At 43.3% G+C, this 26,011-nt stretch overlaps 1 protein-coding gene across 2 annotated transcripts in view; it reads right to left on the minus strand.

Annotated features, from left to right (window-relative positions):
- The window catches only part of NCALD (neurocalcin delta), a 449,552-nt gene that overhangs the window by 167,914 nt on the left and 255,627 nt on the right, over window positions 1-26,011 (minus strand). For both annotated transcript variants that reach the window (XM_008255798.5, XM_070075374.2), the window contains exon 3: window positions 13,830-13,912. The gene's annotated coding sequence lies outside the window, so the exon portion shown is untranslated. The remainder of the gene's footprint in view (window positions 1-13,829; window positions 13,913-26,011) is intronic.

Raw genomic sequence — 26,011 nt, forward strand, 5'->3', positions numbered from 1 at the left:
ATTTATTCCTTAAATCTGACTGCCCTTTGCAGATGTGTGGCCTGAATCGATCAGATCTGTATTATGCTAAAGGCAAGTTCTTTCCCTTATGGATGAACAGATCCCAGAGCGGGGCTTGAATCTTTTTTTTTTTTTTTTTTTTGATAGGCAGAGTTAGACAGTGAGAGAGACAGAGAGACAGAGAGACAGAGAGAAAGGTCTTCCTTCCATTGGTTCACCCCCCAAATGGCTGCTACCGCCAGCGTGCTGTGCCAATCAGAAGCCAGGAGCCAGGTGCTTCCTCCTGGTCTCCCATGCGGGTGTAGGCACCCAAGCACTTGGGCCATCCTTCACTGCCTTCCCAGGCCACAGCAGAGAGCTGGACTGGAAGAGGGGCAACCGGGACAGAATCCGGTGCCCTGACCGGGACTAGAACTCGGGGTGCCAGCGCCGCTAGGTGGAGGATTAGCCAAGTGAGCTGCGGCGCTGGCCTGGAATGGTTTCTAACTGTCTATCACATAGTGTCAAATCCGTCTTTCATGCCAGGATCACGTGTCAGGGAGGCGACTCCTCAGACCCTCAGGCAGAGCCCCCACGTGTGAGTCAGCGGTTCCCACACCGAACGTGAGAGTCCGGCTCTCCCAAGGCAGGAGCAAAGGTGGACCTGACCAAGTCTCGTTGGCCATTGAATGCCCTGCGTCCGCAAGCAGCTGCACTTCTGTCCAGCAGCCCCAGCTTCTCCAACCTCCTGCAGATTCTCTCCCCAGCCCTTTCCTCTGCCACCAGCTCCCGTTATTGTTCCCCCAGCAAAAACTCCTTCTTTCTGCAACTCCCTTTGTTCTCTCCCCCAAAGGAAAGACTCTGGGTTTGGAATGAGGTGCAGGTGGTACAAAGCAATGGTTCCCATTGCCTTATAATAAGCTTCCCGATATTAGCACTGAGAACAGCGGCTTTTTCTCTTCTCCCAAGCTCTGCGGGCCCTAGGAGGAGGGCAGGGATGGCAGGGACCCCTCCCGGGCTCTGCCCTCCACCTTTGCGGAGATGTTTCCCAAACAGCAGGATGCATGGCGCTAGGGGTGCCAGAGGCAGCTCCACATCGCACACACTCACCATGGGTTACGGTTCTGCCTTTTAATGTCATTAGGAGGAACCAGCTGGCATAGCCAACCTGCAATTTCACAGCGATTACTGCTTAAGGCGAGCGTTGAGTTACAATATGAGAATGGCCTTTCAAAAGACACTAGGTGAAAAATAGTACAGATAGAACATGAGCCGGTCAAAGCCACGGAGATGGGACCCCGATGACTAACCCTTGGGAAATGCTTATTTGATGGAACCAGGAAGGAGGAGACATGATGTCAGCCCCTGGCCACACTCCCTCCTCCTCCGTGTAGTCCTGAGCCTGGCATGGAGGGTGGGAAAGCAGCTGTTAGCCTAGGATTCACCAGCTTAGGGCTCGCAACTTCACACCAGGGGCCAAAAATACGTAGGAATGTTTCTGCCGGGATAAATCAAATTCAAATGATGCTATAGTCAAGGGTTACACAGTCATGAAGTTTACAATTAGGTTACAATTACAGTCTGGTCCAACACGCTCAGCCTGGAGGTCACGTGACTTGTCAGCCCAGCACCACCCCAGTGAAGAGTAAGTAGCAGATGAGAATTTAGATTCTGAGTTTTCCGACTCTATGGCTACTACTAGAGAGTCTTTTGGAAGCCCCAAACTTTTTTTTCCCCGAAAGCTCTTATCTTCCTGACTATATGTAGCGAGATGTAAGGGAATGGAAAGGAAGATGGGGTAGGGAGTTGGTATGAGGACTCTCGGGCCACCGTGACAGTGTCCAGGAGGAGCAGCCTCAAGGTGGAGCCAAGAGCTGTATCTGGACACGGGGGAATGAGCAATGAACAGGAGAGACAAAAAGCCTTGCCATTCTGGGGCCTTAGGTTTTAGTGACGGGGGAAACATCTGGAAGCCGCAGTTGCAGGTCACCTGTGTGTAAACACCATGCCCAGTACACACTGGGCATGGTTTCCAGGGGTCAACCGGCCAGCTGAGGTCCAACGGCCTCGTTCCGCATTTCCGCTATAACCCAACAACCCAAGGCTCTGCTGAACAGCTGTAGTCTTTTTTCATTGTTTAAGTTCCTCTCCTCTCCCTAGACAGAAGGACAGAGGAAGGAGATGGAGAAAAGAAACTGGGCATAAAGTAGAGAGAAAGGACTAGGAACAGCGATTCCCTACAGTAGATGTTCAACCCTGAACGATGGCAGGCTACAGATGTTACGTCTGTCAATATCCCATTGCTGTTACATAACTGAATCAACAACATAACTCCATACTAATAATGGCTGGCCAGAACCAAGTCTGCCATTTGCCAGGAAGTGGTCTAGACACTCTAACCAACTTGATCTCACTCATTTCTTACCACAACTCTACAACACAAGTACTACTATTTTTCATTTCAAGGATCAAAGGGCTAGATGCTCAAAGAGGGAAAGTTACCGGCTCCCCGTCCCCACAGCTCCTTAATGGGAGCGCCCAGGTATGGATGTCACTGTGCTGGACCCCATCGTCCCTGCCCTAACTTTGTGTTTAGGGAACTCTTCTATCCAACTGGCTAGACAGGGCTGGCAAACCCCCCTTCTTGCAAACAGTCTTCTCCAGCACAGACCCTCTGTGGACCCCAGCATCTGTGCTTCCCTAGCCCTTCTGCCCCAGTACCCCGTCTCCCCTGGCTAGTGGCAGCAGGTCTCCCAGCTCAATTTCCATGACCACTGTGGCGACTCCTCCTTTCCCATCACCTCTCAGCCTTTCTAATTCTTTCTATTTAAGCCAGCATGAAGTATTTTTGCAAAACATCCAATTAGCAAGCACACAGAGGCAACTGTGTCCATCATTAATTAGTGATTCCAGGACATCACAAAGCAAGCCAAAGCCAAGGATGTGGAAAACACTGAAACCTCAGACTGTGTGGGGATGATGCACACATTCTTCACTCTCCCCCGGGGAAGGGCAAAGAATGTCGCGGTCTGCTCCCTGATTCAAACCCCTGCAAGCACCTCCACACATCTCAGGGTTGCACAGACATTAGTAGGATGACAACCCCAAGCGGAACATCTCCCAGCTCCGGAACAAAAGGCTGCTCTGTTCCAGCAGTGAACCAGTCCATCCCTGTTTTATGTACAAGGGAAGGTTGGCCCTACTTTCCTCTCCAAATTTGCTCAAGCCTATCTAGAGACCGTCGGTCTCGCGAGATAGACCGAACCCTTGGGAATTCTTGCTCTTCTCCGAGCGCAAGTCAAGTTAGCATAGCAGGATTCGAGAGATCGACCTAGAATGAGTAGGGAGGCTCGGAAGGAGCGGATGGTCCAGGAACACCAGGGCTCAGAGACATAAGGTTGGTATTCTAGATGGAGAAGTCCATCCAGACCAGATTCTCTGCGGGAGTAACTTGGCCTCTAACTCACAGGCTGACCTCAGTGACAGGAGAACCAGCACTGCTAGGAAAGTGGAAGTAGGAATTATGACCATTTTGGTTATTACGGACTCAGCTGCTGATGGACTAACGTCAACAGTGCATGAGGCCTGAACACTATCATAGCAATTTCCCGTTTGTCAGGATGACGTCACTACCATGAAACTCCTGCCAGCTGGGACACCTAGAAGCCTCATTCAAAACATGAGCATTGCAGGAATCCCTGACCACGTTCTCTTATCTGTAGCATCATCTCCTCTTGGTTCTAGACTGGGCTAATGCCAGCTTTCAGAGTTGATCTCTATAGGTAGAGCAACGTAACTAAAACCCGCTTCTCCCCCCACCAGGCCACAAACTGAGCACTGGGCTTAATAGCACAGCAGTGGATACAATTAGTGTTGGACAAAAGGTCAATACCCATGAGAACATTTATAAGACATACAGCTGACTGCTGATGCTGCTCCAAAGAATAAATACATAACAAGTGTAGGACACTTGTTATGGAGCAATGCTGTATTTCTAGTCCTTAATAATTACATTAGTAATGCAAACTAGCAACCCTGGCTAGTTTGTAAGAACCCAATGGGCAATCTCCTACTGGCATATCTGGTAATCCACAGCCCCCCAAAAAACTTGGTCTGACATTTTTAAGCAACATTCTCTCCCTGAAATGTCTCCTCTTTGCAATTGCGTGTGTGCATGCGTGTGTGCCCATAGCAAATGCTAAGATACTGTGGATTTTAAATATACTCCAAGATTTGAGGCGAGACACACCTACAGATACTCGTTCTTCTGGTTCAAAGCTAACACTGCCTTTGGGGATTGTGTGTGAGGGCGTCCAGGATTCCGTGTTGATGACCGCTCTTGGTTTAGAGTCGCTGGAAAGCCGCTCAGGGCCAGTCATTGCCCACCAATGACTTCCTGCCCCTCTCTGCCAGTCACCGACGGCATTCCCCAGTTACCCAGTGCTGCTGGCTTCCGTGGCAGGTCTCAGCTACCATGTAAGCATTAGACAAAGTCTGGAAGGCAACAGCCTCTTGGGGAGGACTTCACCAGCGGGCTCCTGGAAGTTTTCATTGCTTTACAGGAGCAATACTGCCTAAACACCGATTTTTGCATGGGACAGCACAGACTATGCTGGGTGCATTCACACCACATAATTCCCCATGTAAGTACCTTTGGGCAGATGAATGTCTTCATGCCTCTGCTTTCTCTCCTGTTATTGCAATGGTGTATGTAAAGAACTTGCAACCATGCCTCTTGGCACAGGGGGAAAAACTATTTGGTTGATTGCAAGAGTCTTCAAACATGTCTCCACCAAAATAAGCCAATTGTGCAGTTAGTAAAGGAGAAAAAAAACCTGCTTCCAGAATGCACCATTAGCATCTGTATTTGCTGCCTTAATATTTCAGAGGAAGCCACTAATCTAATTAAGCTAGACATTGCTCAAGTTTGAATTCCTATAACATCAATCTGCTACTAATTATGGTTCTTGTCATCCATTTCCCGGGAATAACAAATATCCTGTGGAAAAATAAGTGGCTAATAAGACTGGGAAAAAGCATATAGATGGCCTTGTTTTGCTGAGCTGTTAACTTTAATATAATGAAACAGTGACAAACATTGAACTGCAATTTCTTCTTACCACTTAAGAAGTGTATTCTTGAACTACTAAAAATTACAAATGTAAGTTCAAATATCTTTGTCAAGTCATTTATTCTCAATCTTATATTTTAAATTTTGAAAAATGTTGCTCGTGTTCCAGGTATCTTTCCCCAATAGAATTTACAGAGATAGATGCTCAACTAACTCCATACGGTTCTCATTTTCAGAAATAACCATTTTAGATTGTTCAAAAGTTTCAACTGAGCTGCATCAAAGGAATCCATTTTGGTTTCAAATACAGGGTGCTTTTTTTTGGGGGGGGGACTTTTCTTGTAATAGGAGCCAGACAATATAGCTGTTTAGCAGGCTAGTTGTTCTAGACTTCTTTTAAGCTCCCCTTATTTCAGTTGATCTTGTAAATGTTTCCAATTATCTAGTGAAAAAAAATTGATCAAACATCTTCATTTATAAAGGTCATACCAGCAGAAGGGTTCATGCATTTTTAAATCGATTTGATATTAGAAAAATAAGAATGAATGAGAATATAAGTAAGGCATGATAAATCTGTAGGTACTAAGAAGGGATCAAGATCCGATTCAAGAGGCCAGCATTGTGGCATAGCAGGTTAAGCTGCCACATGGCATCCCATATGGATGCTGGTTCAGGTACCCAGCTGAGCTCCCTGCTTATGTGTCTGGGAAAGCACAAGATGGCTCAAGTGCTTGGGCCTCTGAACCCACAGGGGAAACCAGGAGGAATCTCCTGGCTTGAGCCTGGCCCAGCCTTTGCTATTGCAGCCATTTAGACAGTGAACCAGCAGATGAAAGAGCTCTGTCTCTCCCTCTTTCTGTATACCTCTACCTTTCAAATCAAACAATCTTTATTAAAAAAAAAATCTGAGAAGCAGGTGCATGACCTACATAGCAATCACTTCTGTGTGTAATGAACATGTGTACTGTGTGATGGGCAAGGCCAGGTGCTCTAGCAGGATGAGGCGACACACAGGTAGGCTCTGTTCTCGTGGAGTCTGTGGACCATTCTCAGACTGCCGCAGCACACGTGCAGACATCGCTAGCAATGAGCGACTTTACAGCTGGATGCAGCTGGAACATCCAGAGGTGTGATGAAGTGGTCTAGCATCATTGAATGGGGTACGGGACAGTTCAGTACTATTGGCCTTGCCTGCTGAGTTTCACGTGGCAGGATCTAGGTACTGGTCATGGACAGGAGGCCATCTATCAGTTTGTTATGAATTGGAAGCTTTTTTAAAAATCCAGTTCTTACAGATGGTTTGAGAAGCACTAATCTAGTGTTTTCAAAACATTGTAGATGGGGCCAGCATTGTGGCACAGTGGATTAAGCCACCACTTGTGAAGCCAGCATTCCGCGTGGGCGATGGTTTGAGTTCCAGCTGCTCCACTTCCGATCCAGCTCCCGGGTAATGCACCAGGGCTCCTGCCACCCACATGGGAGGCCCCTGGGTGAAGCTCCTGGCTTTCAGCTGGCTCAGCCCTGGCCATTGCAGCCAACTGGGGAGTGGACCAGCAGATGGAAGATCTGTCTCTTAGTCCTGTGTAACTCTGCCTTTCAAATAAATAAAATTTTTTAAAAAAAACTCAATTTAAAAAAGCATTATAGAAGAGAGAAGGGAGTAGGGAAAGAGAGCAAGAGAGAAAGTTTAACTCCAACTGAGAAGATCTGGCAAAGTCTGGTGAGGAAATGATTATAAAGCATGGACTGAAACTTGAGAGGGCAAGATCAACACAGAGAGAGCTGTGGGAGTAGAGCAGGGCAAGGATGCCCCCGGCCGCTTAGCTTTACAGTGAGGGTGTGACGTGCAGTCAGAGCAGGAGGGGGTGGGGAAGACCCGTCTGTGGAGTTCCGTGGTAACAGTTACTACAGGGCATTCACTGTGACACAGGAGTCAGGGTTTCATTTCCCAGAGGTCACCCGAAATACTTCAGCGTTTCTGAACACAGTAGCAACACAGTAGACATTCCCATCCTACAGGTGATGCTGCTTTTACCTGAACTCCTTGCAACACTTCCAGGCTGGAGGCCTTACAGGGAGGCAGAGAGCAGGCAGAAGGAATTTGAAGAAATAGCCTTCTTACTGGTGTCACTTATTAGTCATCTCGGTGAACTTCCGCAAATCTCAAGTTTTCCAGGCACCGAAGCATAGAAAACCAGATCTAATCATGTAGGATTAAAGTGATTTTGAAATGCTTTTTCTTAGCTTTACAGTGACAGAGAACATGGTCTTCCCTTCCAAAGCTTTGATTAAAGAAACATGCAACCGATATGCTAAGTAACTGAACTGTCACGGAAGGCTGCAGGAGTAGCACTTTCTTCTTATTCCCGGTTTCCTATAAAACTACACCTGCTCTTGTCACGTGTGCCTCACTGAATTTCTGTGGGTCACAGAAAGCTTGTGACTGAGCTGGGGTCTTCTCCAGCACCGAGATTACCATCAGTGTATCTTCCAAAATCCAACTCGGAGCAAAAAGTCTGAAACTTTGAGGGTAGAATTAGATAAGGCTTTAACGAATAGAAAGAGGCTCTTGAAACATATAATCCCCACGAAAACAAGCACCGCTTTAGGGTTTCACTTGTTTGGCTGAGGAAATATCTAATTAGTCTTCTATTTCAGGTTTCAGAATAATGTTTTGGTTTTCTTTGAAAAGCAGAGTGACAGAAAGAGAGACAAAGTTCCTATTTGCTGATTCACTCCTCAAATGCCCACAAAAACCAGGGTTGGACCAGACCAGAGCCAGGAACCAGGAAGTCTATATGGGCCTCTAGCATGGGGGACAGGAACCTCAGTACCTGAGCCAGCTCTGCTGACTGCAGCGTGCACACTAGCAGGAAGCTGGATCAGAAGTGGAGAGGGGCCTTGAACCAAGGCACCCACTATGGGACATGGGTGTCCCACGCACAGCTTCACCTGCTGTTCAACACTTGTCCCCTCACAATATTATTTTTGTCATGTGAGAACTATAGAATTGTGAAGACACCATTGTGCTAAACTGAACGCTACACATTTAGAATGGAACACGTTTGCAATGGAATGCTAACCCAGGATTGCAAGTCACTGATTATGATGTACTGAAGCACCGATTTCTCAACTGAGGGTAATTTTTCCCTTCTCAGAAGACACATTTAGCAGTATCTAAAGATAGTTGTCTTGAGTAGAAACATATACAAGGGATCTTTACAAGAATCGATGGAAAACATGATCAATGACACACATATGCGTGGATTCCAAAAACATTTGTACCATAATGGACTCTTGTTACAAATGTCTGAATAGGATTTAGTTTGAGGCTTAATAAAGGGTAAGATGTCAGCTTCGACAGAGCCCTATCAGGATAACAGCAATTCTACTAAAATTGAAAAACAAACATCAAATGATTGTGAAGCCGGGGTAGGAGAATGCTGAAATCACTGAAGCTTTATAAAATGTTTATGGAGCCAGGAGCTGGAAGAAAATCAGGAATTTACAAAAGGGTAACTTGTTCTGTAAAGACAATACTGAAGATGAAGCACACCCATGTCAATTTATAATGAAAAAGTTAATCTTGTTTGTGCTCTAACTAAAGCGCACTGATGACTGACAACAGAAACAAATGTCAAAAACAGACATCACAATGGGTCGATTCACACAATTCTGGGTGACGATTTAAAGTGCAGCAAACTTCCTGCTCTGGGGGTGTCCAGTCTGTGGCACCTACAACCGCTGCAGACAAGGATAGCGCTCTCAGGGAAGACTTCCAATGAGCAGGATCAATGTGCTCAGGCATTGCCCGGGAGAACCATGAGAGAAGAACCCGACTTTACCGTGTGATCCTGGTAAAGTCACAGCCAGCGCAGTGGCAGCTGACAGGCAGGTGGAAGTGGTTCAAAGCTACAGAACAAGGGGCCATGGTAATGGCTTTTTGGAATGCTCAAGGGATTTTCTTGACTTTCCAAAAGGCTGAAGCGCAATAACATCTGCTTATTGGGAGTGTTCTGAGAGCGTTAACCAAAGGTTTCGCAGGAAAACCCTGGGAGAAGCTTCAGAGTCTTTCTCCTCCATGGCAACGCTTCTACTCATTTCCCTTAGCAAACAAGAGAGATCTTGTGAGTGGTCTGATGGGAAATCATTAGGCATCCACCCTACAGCCTTGATTTAGACTCGCTTATTTTCATACACAGAAGATCTCAAACTTGCAAGTTTATTTTTTACTTTACCATGGTGCTAAAGAAATAAGCACTTAGAAACCATATTTCCAATTTTAAATTCTGATCTTTTCTTGGGCTAGCAGTATGCGGTCTGATACTTTTTTCTGATGCTGGGCAGCAGGAGTAAGCACAGCTCCCAGCCAACCACTCAATCAAGAGAAACAGCTGACACTCGACAGGGCACTATGCTGCTAAGCTCCAATATCCGGTTGGCAAGGTGGAGTTGACGCGTTTTAGACTCAGTGTTTTCAATATATCATGGGTTTATTCAGACCTAATTCCATTGCAAGTGGAGGAGCATCTGTGAAGACACTCATTGCTCCACACATCCTCTAGCCACCACTCCAAGAGCAGCAGGTAGGACATGGACAGTGGTATCACAGGCTCTTGAGAATTGCACAGATACAAACCCAACCATCCCCCGACACTTTATAAGACATGTATATTTGCTTATTGGAGTATCAGCTGCCTGTTCCACTACAATTTTATATTTTTAAAAAATTCATTCTATTTATTTGAAAAGCAGAGATAGAGAACTCCTATTGATAGGTTCACTCTCCAAATGTCCACAGCAGCTGATGCTAGGCCAAGCTGAAACCCAATCCAGGTCTGGTATTTGAGCCATCACCTGTCTCTGTCCCCCCTTATCCTCTGCCCCTCCCCCAAGGATGCTCATTGGCTGGGAGCTGGACTGGAAGCAGAGGCAGGACTCCAGCCCAAGCACTTCAATATGGGATGTGGGCATCCCAGTTAGCATCTTAACCTCTACAAACACCCAGCCCACACTAGAATTTAAGACAGATGTGAACACACATTTTGTTTTGTATTTATTGGCTGAATATATAAACATATACCTTCTCCCAAACAGCAAAGTCATTACACAATCGCAGACTCCCTGTATTTTTTTTACATCAATTACTGCAGACCATAGGACACACTTACAGCTACTCCTGGTCTTTCATTCTGTTCTAAGTATTTCACCATCTGGCCTCTGTCACCCCTCCAACTCTCCCTCAGATCACGCACCTTTACCCTCTAGCACCACTGGCCTTAGTTCAGTTCCTAGTAAGCTCCATGCTCCTTTCTACCTCAGGGCCTTTGCAAAGAACACCCATCGCCCATTCCCAAACCCCTTCAGAATTCTTTGGTGAAAGGGTAGATGCTTGAGGCAGCAGTTAAGTTGCTGCTTGGGATGCCCACATCCCACATCAGAGAGCCTGGTTCGAGTCTGGGCTACTCTGCTTCAACCCAGCTTCCTGCTAATGCATGCAGCTGATGGCTCAAGTAACTGGTTCCCTGCCACCACAGGACAGATGAATCAACTTCAGGGCTACAGACTTCTACCTGGCCCAGCCCCAGCTGTCATGAATGAACCAGCAGGTGCAAGATCTGTCTTTATCTTTCTCCATTTCAAATAAAAGTGAAAATTAAAAAATTCTAAAAACCTAGGCGAGGTGTAATTCTTCCATTTTATAGTCTCATAGTTCCCTGTTAGAGTTTTACTTACTTTCCATCAGACTACTTATCATATTTGTAAGATGCATTTGAATTAGTATGTGATTAATCTCCCCCCCACACACACCACCCTGTTTAGCTGTAGGCAGAACCTGTTCCTCAGTTCCGTCCAACATAGTGGCTGTCCCATAGCAAGTGCTCAAATATTTATAGAATGTATAAGTGAATTATGTTTCTAGGAACATAATCCGATACCAAGTATGTGAATCCATGTTACACCATAGGGCGCAAATTAGTAGATGCTTCATCAATACTTTCCAGCTAAATGATGGTGCTTCAGAAAGTTCTCAGAAAATAGAATTGAAAGTTTATTTTGGTGCAAAGAATCATGACACCCACGAACATGAAGTATCTACTAAAGTTCATGGAGATGTATATGAAGAACAAACAGCATGGATTTCAACTTTTTTTGCACCAAAATAAATGGAGCTCTTCAGTGCATTTTCTGTAAACTTTGAGACCCCTCAAACATGACACTAAGCGAGCTTGTCGTAAAATTTCTGCACAACGAAATGCTCTTTTTCTGCATGCTAGTAAGACAACTGGTTTACTCTTATTTTTCCCCAAGGTTATTAGCTATTTTGGCATTAAGGGTAGAAACAACTCACAGGGAATCCATTACTCAGATGAGCAGTGCGTGTCTCCATGTCTGCATCTGAACACATTTGGAAGCTTTAATTTCTTTTTGGACAATTTGTGTCTCCTGCTCTCAGTCTCCAAGATAATCTCTGCTCAGTACCGTTCCCTAAGGAATGGGAGTCTAGACAAAACAGGTGGTCCCCCCCAACCCCCGCCATAGAGAAGCGCGACCCCCCGCCCCCCAATGGAAGAGCAAGTTCCCAGGCTAAGACATTAAAATAGTTTTCCATTTTTAAGAGGAGTAAAGAAGTCTAGCAGAGAGAAATGCAATTCTAGGTACCATCCTGTAACTGACAAACTGGTCACATAGGGAGCCCTGAAGAAGAACATGGATTCCTTGGAGATCTAGACAAAATAATCCTGGTTTATAAGGACTGAAATGACACCCAAACAGGATGTCTGCAATCATTACAAACCTGGGGTCTATTCAAGTACTTCATTTGTAAGTCATTTCTTCGCGAATATCTTTGTTACCTATTGTTAGCTTCATCTCTGCCTCCAGGCCATTTTTACCAGAGTGTCTGGGATCCTTGAACAAAATTCCAGAATGCCCAGGAAATCCGCACAGCACTTCCTGACTTAGGCCATGCTTTCGGAAGGTCTCACTTAGGAAGTGCATCTCTGCCAAGGAGGCCATCATCTGCTGCCCCCTCTGATACTTTGTAAGAACAATAGTCAAGCCAGGAATGGCTTCTTCCTGTCCCAGGAGTTTCTCTGCCAATTTCACATCACCCGCCCTTGGGTCCAGGGGATGATGTGAGTGTGCACAGAAACTCCTAGGCCTCTCCACACTCAGAGCCGAAACACATCTTGTTTATGGCTCACTCTAGATGGGAATCTACAGAAAAGAATCCCCTGTTCCCGAGAACAAGGGCACAGATGAAGAACTTGGATGCTGGACAAGAGGCAGAAACAACCAGCAGCCAGTAGACCCCACACCTCCCAGTCAAGGGGAAGGCCTCTTAGGTCGGATCAGACTCAGACTTCCCTGTCTGCAGGCAGAACTACTGGTTCTAGGCTACTTTATTCTCATGTCACAAAGATGCAAGGAATTAACACAATGCAGACCTCCATGCCTCGGCTTGGGGTATCCATAAGTAGTTTAACTAAAGCATCCCAAGAAAGAGCTTCCCAAGCGACTCAGTCATTCCCAATTTAACTGCACATTCTCCTTGGCATCCATGAGAAATACAATAGGGTTGAGCCTTTATTTTCAATGCCATGAAGGGGGAAAAACCCATTCGATGTTGCTTAACAAGATAATCAACTATTTTGTTGCCTTCTGTCGATCTCATTAGGGTTGGCCTACCAAATTTAGAATAAAGATTTTTCACTTTCACTTTCTTAGTACATCCCCATGAGCCACATCGCTTGTCTTCTACTTCACTAAGCCACAGAGACCGAGTGAGTGGAAAGGAAGGGGCATGGGATAGAGCGACGGACGCCAAAGAGTCCCTTGGCATCCATCTGTCTGCCTTCCCTGCTTCATCTGCAAAATACAACAGACGGGTTTTGTTCTTACTCTCATTCAATTTCCCCATTTGTTCTGCATACAAAATTAGTTGCCCAAGTAAAAATTAGATTAACAGGCATGCCTTGTTTCTAAACAAGCACGAAAAATATTACAGAGGTCTGAACCATACTACCTTGTTTAAAAGTCTCGACTGGCTCTTATCTGAGGCCATTAGCTTGTTTTGAATGTTTTGAAAAACTTCCCAAAACACTCACATCCCAGCATATTTCCTTTTCCTGAAAAGCCAATTTCCTAAATGTTCAACGAGATGGCTTTTTAGACTCATATCAATGAATTAGCAAAGTTATAATGCTCCATTCTCAATAGGAAATTCACTATTTCTGGTGCTGCTGTCCTAACTGTGATGTAATAGATTTTTATAACAATGTTTTCCAAACTAAAAATCATCCTATCTGCTCGCTGCACAATCTATTTTCTCTACCAAATGAGCAGATTTGGAAAGTTCAGAGGAGCACACATGAGTATCATCCCCCAGCAGCACCACCCAGGAAGCAACTTTTTACTGATCATTGTACATCTCGTTTCTCTGCTTGACTTTGCTTCACTAGAATTTGTACACTTAAATGAAGTTTCCATTTCACCAGTCGCCATAGACACAGGAACTTAAAAAGATGACAAAGAGCAGATGAACCCAACAGCCATCTTTTCAGTAACATACACATTCTTCAAGAGTTAAAAATGGAATTGGATACCCCAGGGCAAAGTTCTAATGGCAGATGGTAAACCAGTAGTTTCTATTGACCCAATGCAAACAGAGACACACCACCACCTAACTGATGTCTATCACCTTTGTATTTTCATTGATAATTTATAAACACCATTTCGAACCCAGACATTGCAAAAGATTGAAAAAGTAACTCACGGTTCGCAGTCCCTCAGATCCTTTCTCAGAGCGTGCCTCCTGCTCCAGCCGAGTGTATCACCAGCACAGCCGCGGCCCTGCAACTGAGAGGGTCCATCATTAGTAAATATCCCACGGGAACATTTGACAGCTTAGAAGTTTAGGCGAGTCTGTTACTTTGACTTCTTCAGCAGTTGCCTTTGCAAACAGGAAACAGGAAGCACACCTTACAAGCTCACTCCCATCTCTCGGCTTAATTGGTCTTTGGCTCAAAGTACTCAGGGGTGAGTCTAGCACCATATGGTTAATAGGCAGAGTCCCCCAAAGGGCAGGAATCAGGCCTTAGCATTTCACAGTCAAAGCCTTTGTTCAGATGCTGCCTAGGCAACCATTACAGGGAGCAATAAGCATTCTTCATTACATGCAGGCTTTATGGCCTCAATTCAGGAAGACCTGTACACTTCAGAGTAGACTCACATCTATCAGGATAGACACGTCTACCCATACATATGCCAATTTAAATATTAGTTAAAAGTATATCACATGTATTATATATATAATTGTTATAACTACTGTTAATAAAATTATATATAATTTCCCCTAGTACATACATAGGAACCATCACTTAGGAATCTGTTGGTTACAAATAATAGAAAACCCAACTCTAATTCACTTGTAAAATACATGCAAAAATAAGAAAACATTTCATTGGTTCATTGAGCTAGATAGAAATTTCCAGGGGTACATTGTTTTAGGGAAAGCAGAAGTTTGCTATATGATTTGATTCTCTCACATTCTACGGGCACGTGTGTTCTCTGTGTATCACTTAACCCTCAGGGGGCTGCTTCCCCTCTCAGTGCAAAAAATGGTTAGAGCAGTCCAAGATCATACACCCATCTTCCAAGGGGATGGCCGAGCTATGATGGAGGTGCCAACCAGAGTTCTGAGGTCACTGAGTTGGTCATCATGGAATCAGTCACGATGCTTTGGGGGTCTCATATGCTAAATAGCCAAAATTAATCAAGGCTTATCTCTGGGCTGAGGATATGGTCAACCTGAACAAAAACCACATGGAGAGACGTTCGAAGTGCTTGAAAGGGAGAAACAAACACTGGGAGAAGGAATCAACCAACGTCCACCACCAGAATGCTCCAGGATGATCTTCGTGGTATTTGAGATTGTGCATCTATGCAAATGACAGCCCCTGGGTTACTTGAGAATGTGTTCAGCTTCCATGGACATGGACTACCAAAGGCTTTACATGTAGTTGGATGTCTCATTAACCTTGGATATGCTGTGAAAACAGTCCCACATGTGAAGTACCTGACATCTGGTCTCTCATTGTCAGAGAAACAACCCTCCCAGCAATGGGCAGGTACCCCTGACCAGAAGTTTGGAGCAGGGCAGGCAGTGGCAGGTGCTCCGCCAGGCCTCCCTCCCCATATTCTTTACAGAACCTTCATTTTTCTCAGGGCAAGAATTTGCCATACTAAAATGACAGCTAAGGCTAGTGGGCAGGTAGGGCAGTTCTGGTCCAGGACACATAAGCCCAAGCTCCTAGGTAGACAGCCTGGGAAAACTCTTTAAAAGGACTCATGTTTTGTTCTTTGCCCTTTCTCCTCCTCAAGCCTCCAACAAGGCTAGAAGCATGAAGACAGATGCCCATGCTGTGAAGCACAAGCTAAAAGCAGCTTGCCGGCTCCTGGGCTAAGATACGGTAATAAATGCTGTCTGGTTAAGCCACCGAGAAGGGTTCTTGCTACAGTCTGCCGAACATAATCCTAACTGATACAAAGCAATTTAACCGTGAGGTAAAGACATACACAGGTCTCTCGACTTCCTGTCCATTCATAGTTCCACAAAGTGGCATTGGCTCTCCAGAAACGGAACCTGTCCTCTGCATGCTTTAAATGTATGCTTTGTTTCCTCTCAAATAACCTGTTTCAATGACCTATGTCATAGTTCAAACGGTGAGAGGGGGATTTTTCTTTTGACGTTTTCCACATGTAACTCTTAAGCACTTGCAAAATTGCTCAAGAAACAAAGCCTTGGCTGGCAATATGGACGGGATCAGAGGACCTCATGTTACTTGGGGAGGTGTTGGGGGGAAGCCAAGCATAGAAAGAAACTCCTCAGGCTCTCCCTCACTTGTGGAGGCTAAAGAAGTACATAGCCAAGAGCAGACCCAGAGAGTAGGAAGCGGAGGGAAAGCAGGGGTACAGAGGGCTTGGAAAATGGTACCAGAATGCATTTAGGTAAGAGGAATGAGCTCTGCTGCCTGGTAGCACCGGAGGATAGCTACAGCCCACACCCATTTATGTAAGAACTGAAGCACCTTCTGAAGGTGCCCAACACACAGAAATTCTGAACATTCAGAGATGGAAACGTCAGTGATGGCGATTTGATCACTACACATGGAATGCACGCTCTGAATTATTGTAGTAGACCCTATTGCTATATACAAATATATACGTCAGTTAAAAACTTTTTAATAAAAATAAATTTAAAGAAAAGAATGCCTTGGCTACAGCTAAGGAAGCCTACATTTTACTGACTTTTTTCTCAAGGCTACCTAAGGGAAGAAGCAGTTATCTTGCCAAATCTTGCTGGGAGAAGGGAGTGGGTCTTGACTTTCTCATTCCCTCAGCTATTAAAAGGTAACAGAGCTCTCACAAACGGTGGAATATCTTGCTGAGCTACAAGCCAAGACGGAACCATCCCCAAAGGGCAATTCCAGGAGGATTAAGGATTTAGTTGTGAAAAGCAAAAGGTTTAAACTTTTAGAAGAAAATTTAGGAGAGCATCTGTCTGACCTCAAAATGGGAAACAGGTTCTTAACACACAAGAGTGCCAACCATAAAAGGCAAGATGGGTTACATTTCCAACTACTAAGAGCTTCTTGTCATCAAAAGGTACATAAAGAAAGCTAAGACCCAACTCATACCCGAGACAAAATCTGCAACACATAAAATGAACACAAGTATAGATAGAAAGAACTGTTACAAACTAGTCCTGAAAAAGACAGTGCAAAAGAGACCAGATGAGCAACAGATCTAACATGCATCTCACAGGAGAAAAACATGAATGGCGAACGGACATCCGAGGAGATGAGCAGCCTCATTTGTAATCAGAAAGATGTAAATCCAACTGCATGTGGGAGTAGAAATTGACATTTGAGAATGATTTAATCTTAGCTCACACATCCTCCATCTGAGCGAATAATTCCCATCGATATGCTCTACACTGGGAACGATAGAGTCTGTTCCAAAAGTCATGTTGAAATTAACCCAACATAGAAGAAGTGTGGCCTCTGCGGATTACAGGATCACGAGGGCCCTGCCTTCCTGAATGAGACCGGCTTCCCTACCCACGGGCTCCCAGTTGGAGAGAGTGTGCCCCTCCTGCCACGTGGGGGACCACCCTGAAAACAGACACCAGGCCTCACCAGACACGAGTCCACTAGTGCAGCGATCACAGCCTTCAGCACTGTAAAAGGACTGACTTATAAATTATTCAGTGCCAGGTACTGCCTCATAACACCACAAATGGACTGAGAAATCTGGACAGATTTCGGTATATTTGTATAGCAGACAAGAAAAAAGTATTCCTAATAAGCAACTTTACTCAAAACATTGAAAAGATTTGGGGCCAGTGCCGTTGGCGCAATAGCAGGCCTTGCCTGCTGTGTCCATATCCCACATAGGCGCAGGTTCGAGACCCAGTTGCTCCTCTTCCAGGCCAGCTCTCTGCTGTGGCCCAGGAAGGCAGTGGAGGATGGCCCAAGTGCTTGGGCCCTGCACCCGCATGGGAGACCAGGAGGAAGCACCTGGCTCCTGGCTTCAGATTGGTGCAGCACTGGCCATAGTGGCCATTTGGGGAGTGAACCAATGGAAGGAGTGCCTTTCTCTCTGCCTCTCCCTCTCATTGTAACTCTACCTCTCAAATAAGTAAAAATCTTAAAAAAAAAAAAAAACAAACATTCAAGATTTAACACAAACACCCGTAAACAGGAGAAAAAAGAAACAAGCCAAGTCACATTCATGCAACAGAACATTAGCCAACAGGGGAAGTCAATAAATCATCGCTGCATGCAACACCTTAGGTGAACCTTAAACCTAACTCATGAGATAGCAAGTCAGTTACATATAAATAACTCTGTAGTACAGCCTCAAAGCAGCAATACTGAAATGATCTTTAAAGCAAAACTGTATGTAATTTTCTTGCAGTTCTGTATCACTTTAGCATATGCACGGATTCACGGGACTGTGGTCAAGCTGCAGAAGTGTCCCACGACCACACAGCACACCATCCTACTCCCATTTTATAGGTACACTCATCCTTGGGCCCCTGGTTCCTCACCCTGACAACCACTAATTGTTCTCCACCTTTCTAATCTTGTCATCTCCAGAATGCTAAGAAAGAGTCACACAGAATGCAGCCTTTTGATTTTTCACTTGGCATAACGTCTTTTTAATACATCCAAGTTGATAGACGTAAAACATCTGCTCCTTTTCATCACTGAGTAGCACTCCACAGTATAGAAGTACCACAACTTGTTCAACCACTCAGCCACTGTAGGACATTTAGTTTGCTTCCAGTGTGGGGCTATTACAAATCTCCTGGGGACACTTATGTACAGCTCTCAACGCATCCAAGTGCTCAATTCTCTGGGATAGAGGCCCAGGAAAAGGACTTCTAGGTCATATGTAAGCATATGTTTAGTTTTTAAGAAACTGCCAGATTGTTTTCCAGAGTGATTTTGCCATTTAACGATGGTATGATGTATAAATTGTTTTACCTTATCTTTGTCAACATCTCATGTTTTTCAGTAATTTTGAACTGTTCCAATGGGAGGATAGTGCTGATTCATTAGGGTCTTCATTTCCACTTCCCTAAGAGCCAGTGAGGCTGAAGTCTTCCCATCTACTTGTTCGCCATCTAAGTATCCTCTACAGAACGCCTTTTTTACATATTTTCCCCACTCTCTAGCTGGACTACCTTTTTTCCTAACTGTTGAGTTTGTATTTTTTGATGTGGTCCAGATATGTGTCCTTGGTCAGGTATTTGTTTGCAAAAATTTTCTTCCCAGTCGGGAACTTCTCTTCCCATCCCCTTAACAGAGTCCTTCATGCAGCTAACACTGCAAATTGGGATGGAGTCCTACTTGCTGATATTTTTCCTTTCATAGATTGTGCTGTTGGTGTTATGTTTCAAAATTCTTTTTAGTTTCTTAAAAAATTAGCTTCTCGAGATACGTAATTATGTTATTTGGAAATTTGTTGGTCAGTTCCAGCTTTTTGGCAATTTTCCTATAATCTCTCCATTATAGATTTCTAGTTTGATCCCACTGTAGACAGAACACATTCTATATTTATTTAAATTTATCGAGGTTACAAAATATATTTATCAAAGTAGACCACTCACCATGTGAGTGCTTGAAAAGAGTGGTCTGTTCTGTGTGTGGATAGGTCCTAGGAATGCAAATTAGGCCCAGGTCATTGATAGAGCTGTTTCCTCAACTGTTGCTAATTTTCTTCCAGTTGTTCTGTCAGAGTTAAGAAGTTTGTTGAGCTTTCCAACTCAAATTGTGGATTTGTCCATTTCATTTTCAGTTCTATCAATTTTGTTTATGTATCTTTTGGATGTCTTGTTTTGCACTTATTTAGGATTTGCATGTAAAACTGATGTTTGCTGTATCATTTTGGTGTATTGACCCTTTTATCATTACGTAATGTCACCCTTTGTTCCTGGTAATTTTCTGAAGTCTTCTTTATCTTATATTAGTATAGCTATTCCTGTTATCTTATGATTAATGTTAATATGAGCAATATTTTCCAGATCCTCAAGATGACAGAACAGGGAAAGGACATACCACTTTAGGCTAGGAGAAAATAGTAGCAAAAAAAGTGGAGGGAGGGTGTTCTCAGAGGAGAGTTGGAAAAAAATCTGCAGTGGAAATTCTACAGAAGAGGGACACCGTGGATCCTACAGGTCAGCAGAGAGCAGAGAAACATAGTCCATGTCTTGAAAGAAAAAAAATTTGTCAACCAGAAATACTGTACCCTGCAAAGCTCTCATTGATGAATGAGGGTGAAATAAAGGCTTTGCTCAACAAACAAACTGAAATAACTAGTCACCACTAGTCCAGCCTTACTAATGATGCTGAAGGATGTTCTATATACAGAAACACAGAAATATAGACATCATTAGGGAAAAAATATGCAGTCAGAAAATCTCCCTGCTAAAGCACAAAGGAAATCCAAAGCAAGCAATAGGAATATTTATAGAAAACGGCAGGGCAAAGTTGTTTTACTTATCAATAGTCACCTTGAATATAAATGGCCTCAACTCTCTAATTAAAAGAAACAGATTGGTGCATGGATTAAAAAAAAAGGACCCATCTATTTGCTGCCTACAAGCAACAATCCTCACCGACAAAGATACAAGCAGACTGAAAATGAAAGGATGGAAAAAAGATATTCTATGCTAACAGAAACCTAGAAAGAGCTGGTGTAGCCATCCTAATTCAAACAAAATAGACTTTAACACAAGAACTGTTAAGAGACAAAGAAGGACACTAGGTTATGATCAAGGGATCAATTCCACAGGAATATGTAACTATAATAAATGTATATGCACCCAATTACGGTGTGCCTGGCATTTTAAATATTTAAAACAAATGTTTAAAATTTTAAAAAATGTTAATGTATGTTAATGTATTCAAAGGAAGACAAGAAACAATATGATAGTAAAAGAGGACTTCAACACCCCACTTTCATCAATGGATAAGTCAATTGGAAAGAATAAAGAAACAGAGCTAATCAACACATGAATCAAATGGACCTAACTGATATTTATAGAACCTTTCATCCCATAGTTGCAGAATATACATTCTTCTCACCAGTGTGTGGAACTTTCTGTAAGATAGATCACATGCTAGGTCATAAAGCAAGTCTCAGCAAATTCAAAGTAATTGAAATTATACCATGTATATTTTCTGACCACAATGGAATTAAGCTGGAAATTAACAACTTGATCTCTAGAACATATGGAAAGACATGGGAACTGAACATGCTCCTGAATGAAGTAGGTCATAGAAGAAATAAGAAGAGAAATCAGTTTCTGGAAACAAATGAAGAGGACAAAACAACCTACCAAAACTTATGGGATATAGGAAAAGCAATTTTAAGAGAGAAATTTATAGCAATTGGTTCCAACACCAAGAAATTAGAAAGGCACCAAATAAATGAGCTGTCAATGCATTTCAAGGGTCTAGAAAAACAGAAAACCAAACCCAAAACTAGTAGGGGAAAAGAAAATTGAAAATAATCAATAAAATTGAGTCAAAAAAAATACAGATCAGCAAAACGAAGAGCTGGTTTTTGAAAAAAACAAAATTGACATACCATTGGCCTAACTAACCAAAAGAGAGAGAGAGAAGACCCAATAAAATTAGAGATGAAAAAGGAAATTAACAGACACCACAGAAATAAAAAGAATCAGAAATTACTACAAACTGGAAAACCTAGAAGAAATGGATGGATTCTAAAACACATACAACCTACCTCAATTGAGCCTTGAAGACAGAAAACCTAAACAGACCCATAACCAAGATGGAAATTGAATCAGTAATAAAGGCCCTCCCAAAGAAAAGCCCAGGATTGGGCATCTTCACTGCTAAATTCCAGTTTTTTAAGATGGTATTTATTTATTTGAGGGTAGAGTTACAGACAATGAGAGGGAGAGACAGAGAAGAAAGGTCTTCCTTCTGTTGGTTCACTCCCCAAATGGCCGCAACGGCCAGAGCTACACCAATCCAAAGCCAGGAGCTTCTTCCAGTCTCCCATGCAGGTGCAGAGGCCCAGGGATTTGTGCCATCTTCTACTGCTTACCCAGGCCATAGCAGAGAGCTGGATGGGACTAGAATTGGTGCCCAAATGGGATGCAGGCAGAGGATTAACCTACATGCACCATGGTGCCAGCCCCAATCCACCAGTTTTTTAAAGAACTAATTACAGTTCTTCCCAAGCTACTCAAAAACAGTGAAAGGGAGGGAATCCTTCCAAACTCCTTCTGTGAGGTCAGCATCACCTTAATTCCTAAACTAGAAAAAGAAGTAACAGAGAAAGGGAACTATGTTCATCAGAGATACTGATCTATAAACAAAAATGCTCAACAAAATACTAGCTAATCTAATCCAACAACACATCAGAAAGATCATTCACCCAGACCAAATGGGATTTATCCTTGGTATGCAGGGATGGTTCAACATTCACAAATCAATAAATGTGATACATCACATTAACAAACTGAATAAAAACCATATGATTATTATAATAGATGTAGAGAAGATATTTGATAAAATACATCCTTTCATGAAGAAAACTCTATGCAAACTGGATAGAGAAGGAACATTCCTCGACACAATCAAAGCAGTTATGACAAACACACAGCCAGCATCATATTGAATGGGGGAAAGTTTGAAGCATTTCCACTAAGATCTGGAACCAGACAAGAATGCCCACTTTCACCATTGCTATTCAATATAGTCCTTAAGTTTTTAGGAAGAGCCATTAGGCAAGAAAAATGCAATAAAGGGTTACAATTGGAAAGGAGGAGGTCTGTGGGGAGCAACTCGGACTAGACTGTTACTGGAATTAAGACTTATTCTATGCATCTGCTCTCCCACAATATGGCGCTGGGAGAAGAGAAAACAGCTTCTACGCAGCTGCCTCTTGCCAACTTGAGTGATGACCTCCAGGAGCTGATCCTGCTCCTGATTGGAGGAGAGCAGCGTACTCGGCATGTGGGTAGCAGAGTTGGGATTGGTGGAAGAGGACTATAAAGGAGGAGAGAGACAACATGCACCAGGAACATCTATCTGAAGGAACACCTGAGCAGCCCCCAAGAGAGCCGGCCAGCGGTGTGCCGCTCCCCCGCGGAAGTGGGGAAAGTGGCAGGGGGAACCGCCCTTCCACGGAGGTGGAAGGGACGGTAGCCAACCCGGGAAGAACCAGCAGCAAACCCGGGGAGGGCTGAGCAGACAAAAGAACAACGCAGGGTACTGTGTCGTTCCTCCGCGAAGAGGGGGAGCGACAGAGGTCAAATTATCCCTGTTTGTGAATGGCATGGATGGAGGAAGCAAAAAACTCCATTAAGACAACGTGTCAGGATATAAAATTGACACACAAAAATCAACAGCCTTTGTATACACAGAGAATGCCATGGCTGAGAAAAAAACTTCTCAGACCAATCCCAATCAAGATACCTAAAGAAAAAACCAAATACCTTGGAAATTTAACCAAGGATGTCAAAGATCTCTACAATGAGAGTTACAAAACATTAAAGAAATACAAAAAAAAATGGAAAAACCTTCCATGTTCATGTATTGGAAGAATATCATCAAAATGCCCATACTACCTAAAGCAGTTTATAGATTCAATGCCATTCCAATCAAAATACCAACAACATGCTTCTCAGTTCTAGAAAAAGATTCTAAATTTCATATGGAAATACAAGACCCCAAATAGCTAAAGCAGTCTTATACAACAAAAAACAATACCAGATTTGAAGACACACTATAAGGCAGTTATAAACAAAACAGCCTGCTACTGGCACAAAAATAGATATCCAGGCCAATGGAACAGAATAGAAACTCCAGGAAGCAATCCACACATCTATAACCAACTAATCCTTGACAGAGGAGCTAAAACCAATCCCTGGAGCAAGGACAGTCTCTTCAACAAAGAGTGCTGGGAAAACTGGATCTCTGTGTGCAGAAGTCTGAAGAGATCCCTACTTTACACCTTAGACAAAAATTAACTCAAAATGGACCAATGATGTGAATCTATGACCTGATACAATCAAATTACTAGAGGAACATTGGGGAAACTCTGCAAGACATTGGCATAGGTAAAGACTTCCTGGAAAAGACCCCAAGAAGCACACAATCAGAGCCAAGATTGACAGGTAGGATTACATCAAGTTAAGAAACTTCTTACTGCAGAGGAAACACTTAATAAGCAGGCAACTGACAGAATGAGAGAAATTATTTGCAAATTATGCAACTGATAAAGACTTAACATCCAGAATCTATAAAGAGCTCAAGAAACTCAACAATAAATAATCTAGTTAAGAAATGGGCAAAGGACTTGAATAGACACTTTTCAAAAGAACAGATTCAAATGGCCAACAGACACATGAAAATATGCTCTGGGTCACTAGCCATCAGGGAAATGCAAGCCAAGACCACAATGAGGTTCACCTTACCCCCAGTTTGAATGGCTCTCATACAGCAATGAACAAACAAATGCTGGATAGGATGTGGGGGGGGGGGAAGTACCCTAATGCACACTGCTGGTGGGAATGTAAACTCATGCAGCCATTGTGAAAGGCAGTAAGGAGATACCTCAGAAAGCTGAAAACAGATCTCCCACATGACTCAGCCACCCCACTCCTGGGAACTTACCTGAGGGAAATTAAATCAATTTATGAAAGTTATCTGTACCCCCATGTTTATTACAGCTCAATTCACAATAGCTAAGATATGGAATCAACCCAGATGTCCATCAACTTATGACTGACTGAATAAAGAAATTATGGTGTACACACACACACACACATGCTGGAATACTACTCAGCTGTAAAAAAATAATTAAATCCTGTCTTTTGCAACAAAATGGATTCAACTAGAAACTATTATTCTTAGTGAAGTAAGCCAGTCCCAAAGAGACAAATACCTTGTTTTCCCTGACCTGTGGTAACAAATAGAGTACCTAAAATGTATAGGAGTGACAATGACATCTGGAGCTGTAATGATTGTTTTCAGTTCTTGTCTCTACCATTGAGGAACAGTGTTTTTTTCTTCATACTATTTGTTGAACTCTTTACTTAGTGTAGGGTTAACTTTTTCTAAGTACAAAGTAAACCAAAAGCAGATCACTGTAAAAGTTAAGAGAGGGAATAGGAGAGGAAATATAAGGAAGGGTGAGAGTGTGGGCAGGAGGGAGGGTAAGGTGGGAAGTACCATTATGTTCCTAAATCTTTATACATGAAATTTGTATATTTTTCTGGACAGGCAGAGTTAGAGACAGAGAAAGGTCTTCATTTGCCATTGGTTCACCCCCCAAATGACCACTACAGCCAGCGCGCTGTGGCCAGCATGCTGCACTGATCCGAAGCCAGGAGCCAGGTGCTTCCTCCTGGTCTCCCATGCTGGTCTTCATGTTGGGCCATACTCCACTGCCTTCCCGGGCCACAGCAGAGAGCTGGACTGGAAGAGGAGCAACTGGAACAGAATCCAGCAGCCCAACCGGGACTAGAACCCGGGCTACCGGTGCCGCAGGTGGAGGATTAGCCAAGTGAGCCGCGGCACCAGCCAAAATTTGTATATCTTAAACTTCAAAAATACCAAAATATTTTTCACTTCTTTACATTGCTATATTTTAAGGGATTGTCTTGTACACAGCACATATTTGGGCTTCTTAAATGTATTACATTGTCTTAGTTTTTATATTTAGCCAATTTATAGTTATATAATTACTGGTATGTTTGAGGTAAACTCTGCTTTTTCATTTTTAGCATTATATAGTTCAGACGTTTCTTAATTGCATTTTTATCTATAGTGTTTTAAGTATCTCTGTATTGCTCTCCATGGTTTTTCTCCATATGCACATTAAGCACATGTAACTTAAAATGTATTCTACCAATGAAAGTAGAACCTTACCTCCCTTCATATACATTACTCACCCTCACTGATAGAGCAGTTTTCTTAAAATTTCTTCTACATCCATTGAGAGTCCCATCATAGAGGGTTATATATTTTTACTTCAATGAACAATTTACAAAATTTGAGAAAAAGCTTATTGTATTTATACCTATACTCTTTGCATTATCTTTTTGATCTTCCAAGATCGTTTTTTATAATTTCCTTTTAGTCTAGCTAAAGGAAGTTGTCTATTTCTTTAAGGTAAGTTTGCTAGTGAAAAATTCTAGGCTTTTATTTGAAAATATCTTGTGTTCCCCTTCATTCCTGAAGGATATTTTCACTGGATGTACAATTCTGGGTTGCTTTTTTGACAGGCAGAGTGGACAGTGAGAGAGAGACAGAGAAAGGTCTTCCTTTGCTGTTGGTTCACCCTCCAATGGCCGCCATGCTGCTGCCAGCACATTGTGCTGATCCAAAGCCAGGAGCTTCCTCCTGG

This window comes from Oryctolagus cuniculus, chromosome 6, assembly GCF_051225735.1.
Source record: "Oryctolagus cuniculus isolate XC-2025 breed Fujian yellow rabbit chromosome 6, ASM5122573v1, whole genome shotgun sequence".
In the NCBI taxonomy this organism is placed as follows: Eukaryota; Metazoa; Chordata; class Mammalia; order Lagomorpha; family Leporidae; genus Oryctolagus; species Oryctolagus cuniculus.